Consider the following 6,145-nt stretch of genomic DNA (forward strand, 5'->3'; position numbering starts at 1 on the left):
GATCCATTTTTCTCTTTTCCAGTAGGTTTATCCAAGGAACTTAAGGTAGTAATTATGTTCATAACATCATTCGATTCTTACATATAAAGCTATCTTATTCGAAGGTTTAAACTTGTAATCACTAGAACATAGTTTAGTTAATTCTAAACTTGTTCGCAAATAAAAGTTAATCCTTCTAACTTGACTTATAAAATCAACTAAACACATGTTCTATATCTATATGATATGCTAACTTAATGATTTAAAACTGGATTTACGCCGTCGTAGTAACACCGCGGGCTGTTTTGGGTTAGTTAATTAAAAACTATGATAAACTTTGATTTAAAAGTTGTTATTCTGAGAAAATGATTTTTATTATGAACATGAAACTATATCCAAAAATTATGGTTAAACTCAAAGTGGAAGTATGTTTTCTAAAATGGTCATCTAGACGTCGTTCTTTCGACTGAAATGACTACCTTTACAAAAACGACTTGTAACTTATTTTTTCGACTATAAACCTATACTTTTTCTGTTTAGATTCATAAAATAGAGTTCAATATGAAACCATAGCAATTTGATTCACTCAAAACGGATTTAAAATGAAGAAGTTATGGGTAAAACAAGATTTGATAATTTTTCTCATTTTAGCTACGTGAAAATTGGTAACAAATCTATTCCAACCATAACTTAATCAACTTGTATTGTATATTATGTAATCTTGAGATACCATAGACACGTATACAATGTTTTGACCTATCATGTCGACACATCTATATATATTTCGGAACAACCATAGACACTCTATATGTGAATGTTGGAGTTAGCTATACAGGGTTGAGGTTGATTCCAAAATATATATAGTTTGAGTTGTGATCAATACTGAGATACGTATACACTGGGTCGTGGATTGATTCAAGATAATATTTATTGATTTATTTCTGTACATCTAACTGTGGACAACTAGTTGTAGGTTACTAACGAGGACAGCTGACTTAATAAACTTAAAACATCAAAATATATTAAAAGTGTTGTAAATATATTTTGAACATACTTTGATATATATGTATATATTGTTATAGGTTCGTGAATCAACCAGTGGCCAAGTCTTACTTCCCGACGAAGTAAAAATCTGTGAAAGTGAGTTATAGTCCCACTTTTAAAATCTAATATTTTTGAGATGAGAATACATGCAGGTTTTATAAATGATTTACAAAATAGACACAAGTACGTGAAACTACATTCTATGGTTGAATTATCGAAATCGAATATGCCCCTTTTTATTAAGTCTGGTAATCTAAGAATTAGGGAACAGACACCCTAATTGACGCGAATCCTAAAGATAGATCTATTGGGCCTAACAAACCCCATCCAAAGTACCGGATGCTTTAGTACTTAGAAATTTATATCATATCCGAAAGGTATCCCGGAATGATGGGGATATTCTTATATATGCATCTTGTTAATGTTGGTTACCAGGTGTTCACCATATGAATGATTTTTATCTCTATGTATGGGATGTGTATTGAAATATGAAATCTTGTGGCCTATTGTTACGATTTGATATATATAGGTTAAACGATATATATAGGTTAAACCTATAACTCACCAACATTTTTGTTGACGTTTAAAGCATGTTTATTCTCGGGTGAATACTAAGAGCTTCCGCTGTTGCATACTAAAATAAGGACAAGATTTGGAGTCCATGTTTGTATGATATTGTGTAAAAACTGCATTCAAGAAACTGATTTCGATGTAACATATTTGTATTGTAAACCATTATGTAATGGTCGTGTGTAAACAGGATATTTTAGATTATCATTATTTGATAATCTACGTAAAGCTTTTTAAACCTTTATTTATGAAATAAAGGTTATGGTTTGTTTTAAAAATGAATGCAGTCTTTGAAAAACGTCTCATATAGAGATCAAAACCTCGTAACAAAATCAATTAATATGGAACGTTTTTAATCAATAAGAACGGGACATTTCACCAGCAGTGGAGGAAACAATTGCAACCGGGTAGGATGTTCCTACAAAGCTTTTATGGCCTGCAAACCCAATGAGTTTGAAGGAACTGAAGGACCCGTTAGACTAAAGCGGTGGACAGAGAAGGTTGAAGCCGTGTTCGCAATCAGCAACTGTGCAGAAGAGGATAAAGTTAAGTATGCCACACATACTTTCAGGGGTACTGCTTTGACATGGTGGAATACCTACATGGATTACGTAGGACAGAATACCGCCTACGCACTTCCATGGTCCGCTTTCAAGCACATGATGACGGAAGAGTACCGTCTCAGAACCGAAATCAACAAGCTCAAGGCAGCGCATAAAGCACTGACAACCCAAGGGTTAGATGTCACTACCTACGAGCAACGTTTCAATGAACTGGCTTTAATGTGTCCTGGAGCATTTGAGGACGAAGAAGCAAAAATTGAAACATTCATAAAAGGGTTGCCGGAACGAATCCATGAGCATGTAGGTGCTAACGACCCTGCAACAATGCAGAAAGAGAGCCGTATAGCCCACAAATTGATAAGCCAAATTACAGGAAGGATAAAGAAAGAAGCGGCCGAGGAGGCCATAATGAAACAGGGAAAAAGAAAGTGGGAGGAAAGCAGTGATCAGGGTCACCAGTAAAACAACAATAATCAAAACAACAACTACAACAACAATCGCAACCACCCCAACAAAAACAATAATTGCAACAACAACCGTAACAATAACCGCAACAACCATCCCAATAATAATAACAACAACAACAACAACAACAATCCCAATCACAACAATAACAACAACAAACGACTCAACAACAATAGCCCCAACAACAACAACAACAACAACAACAACAACAACAACAACAAAAGGCAAAGAACTATATGCCCCAGGTGTGATACGTTTCATTCGGAATGGTTTTGTAGAGAATTATGTACCAAGTGTAATAGGAATGGCCATATTTCGGAAAAGTGTGAAGTCTACGGACCAAATAGAAACAAAGGAGTAAATAATGCAGGAACAAATAATAACGGCGTTGTTTGCTATGGATGTGGAAAACCGGGCCATACCATAAACCAGTGCAGGAATGGAAATAGGCAATGCCGTTGGAGAGCCTTCAACATTAATGGGGAGAAAGCACAGGAAGACCCGGAGCTTGTTACGGGTACGTTTCTTATCAACAATACACCTGCTTATGTTTTATTTGATTCGAGTGCCGATAGAAGTTATATGAGTAGAGAATTTTGTGCCAAATTAAATTGCCCGTTAACGCCTTTGGATAAAAAGTGTATAGTTGAAGTAGTAAACGGTAAACTAATTAACGTTGATAAAATTTGCCAAAATCGAAAAATTAGTTTAGTTAGCGAAACGTTTTCAATTGATTTAATACCGGTGGAATTTGGAAGCTTCGACATAATTATTCGAATGGACTGGATGTCCAAGGTGAAAGACGAAGTTGTTTGTCATGAGAAGGCGATTCACATTCCGAGAGAAAACGGGTTACCCTTAATGGTGTACGGAGAAAACGGTAATGCCAAATTAACTCTTATTAGTAGTTTAAAGGCGTGCAAACTAATAAGAAAAGGTTGCTATGCCATACTAGCACACGTCGAGAAGGTTGAAAAAGTAGAAAAGAAAATCGATGACGTTCCTGCTGCAAGAGAATTTTCTGAGGTGTTTTCGGACGAATTACCAGGACTACCTCCACACCGATCCGTTGAATTTCAAATAGATCTTGTACCAGGAGCCGCACCAATAGCTCGTGCTCCATATAGACTTGCGCCCACCGAAATGAAAGAATTACAAAGTCAGCTACAAGAATTATTAGAACGTGGTTTTATCCGACCGAGTACGTCACCATGGGGAGCTCCAATTTTGTTCGTTAAAAAGAAAGATGGGTCTTTTCGCATGTGTATCGATTACCGTGAGCTGAACAAAGTAACCATCAAAAACCGATACCCTTTACCCCGAATCGACGACCTATTTGATAAACTCCAAGGTTCGAGCGTATACTCCAAAATTGACTTAAGATCGGGTTATCATCAACTGAGGGTTAAAGAAGCCGATATACCAAAAACAACCTTCAGAACTCGTTATGGCCATTACGAATTCATGGTTATGCCATTCGGTCTAACCAATGCACCCGCAGTTTTCATGGATCTCATGCACCGAGTATGTAGTCCATATTTAGATAAGTTTGTTATTGTCTTTATTGATGACATTCTTATCTATTCGAAGAATAACCAAGAACACGAACAACACTTGAGACTTGTATTAGAGTTGTTAAGAAAAGAACAACTTTATGCAAAATTCTCTAAGTGCGCTTTTTGGTTAAATGAAGTACAATTTCTTGGCCACGTAGTCAGTAGTAATGGAATTAAAGTTGATCCCGCCAAGATAAAGGCCATCAAAAATTGGAAAACCCCGAAAACTCCAACGTAAATAAGTCAATTTTTGGATTTAGCCGGTTATTATAGGAGATTTATTCAAGATTTCTCCCGAGTAGCCAAACCTTTAACTTCCTTGACACACAAGGGGAAAAAGTATGAATGGACTTCCGAACAAGAGGGTGCCTTCCAAATGTTAAAAAAGAAGTTGACTACGGCACCTATTTTATCGTTACCTGACGGAATGGAAGATTTTGTTATCTACTGCGACGCATCAAAAATGGGTTTTGGGTGTGTTCTTATGCAACGGAAGAAGGTGATTACATATGCTTCTCGACAACTCAAAATTCATGAACAAAACTACACCACACATGATCTGGAATTGGGCACCGTTGTTTTTGCATTAAAGATGTGGAGACATTATCTATATGGGGTCAAGTTTATTGTACACACCGACCACAAAAGTCTCCAACATATTTTAAATCAAAAGCAACTAAATATGAGGCAGCGTAGAAGGGTTGAGCTGTTAAATGATTATGATTATGAAATCCGTTACCACCCGGGGAAAGCGAATGTGGTAGCCGATGCCTTGAGTCGAAAGGAAAGAGAACCTATTTGAGTAAAAGCTATGAACATGATTATTCATACTAATCTTACTACTCGAATAAAAGAGGCACAACAGGAGGTTTTGAAGGAAGGAATTTTTGGAAAGGAAATACCCAAAGGATTAGAAAAACAGCTTAATATTCGGGTACCAAAGAATGGGGATTTGAGGAAAGAATTTAGCTGAAAGAATTTGGGTACCAAAGAATGGGGATTTGAGGAAAGTGGTACTAGATGAAGCACATAAAACTAGATATTCAATACATCCCGGAGCGGGCAAAATGTACCAAGACCTCAAGAGAAACTTTTGGTGGCCAGGAATGAAGGCCGATATAGCCACATATGTAGGAGCATGTTTGACTTGTTCTAAAGTCAAAGCTGAACATCAAAAACCATCGGGTCTACTCCAACAACCTGAAATCCCAGAATGGAAATGGGAAAACATTACCATGGATTTCATTGCTAAGTTACCGAGAACCGCAGGTGGTTATGATATGATTTGGGTAATAGTCGATCGTCTTACTAAGTCAGCACACTTTTTACCAATAAAAGAAGAGGATGGTATAGAGAAATTAGCACGATTATACCTGAAAGAAGTTGTTTCTAGACATGGTATACCAATCTCTATTATCTCTAATCGTGATAGCAAATTTACTTCCAGATTCTCGCAGGCATTACACGAAGCGTTGGGAACTCGTCTAGATTTAAGTACTGCCTATCATCCACAAACTGATGGGCAGAGTGAAAGGACGATTCAGACACTCGAAGACATGCTACGAGCATGTTTTATTGATTTTGGAAGCAGTTGGGATCGACATCTACCGTTAGCTGAGTTTTCCTACAACAACAGCTACCATTCTAGAATTGAGGCGGCACCATTCGAGGCACTTTATGGTAGGAAGTGCAGGTCTCCGATTTGTTGGAGTGATGTGGGGGATAAACAGATTACATGTCCAGAAATTATCCAGGAAACCACCGATAAAATTATTCAGATTCAGCAACGATTGAAAACAGCCCGGAGTCGACAAAAGAGCTATGCGGATGTTAGGAGAAAACCTTTAGGGGTTGAGGAGGGTGATATGGTTATGCTTAAGGTATCACCTTGGAAAGGTGTTATTCATTTTGGAAAGCGGGGGAAATTGAGCCCAAGATACATTGGGCCATTCAAGATTGAAAAACGCA

Source organism: Rutidosis leptorrhynchoides, chromosome 4 (assembly GCF_046630445.1).
Source record: "Rutidosis leptorrhynchoides isolate AG116_Rl617_1_P2 chromosome 4, CSIRO_AGI_Rlap_v1, whole genome shotgun sequence".
In the NCBI taxonomy this organism is placed as follows: Eukaryota; Viridiplantae; Streptophyta; class Magnoliopsida; order Asterales; family Asteraceae; genus Rutidosis; species Rutidosis leptorrhynchoides.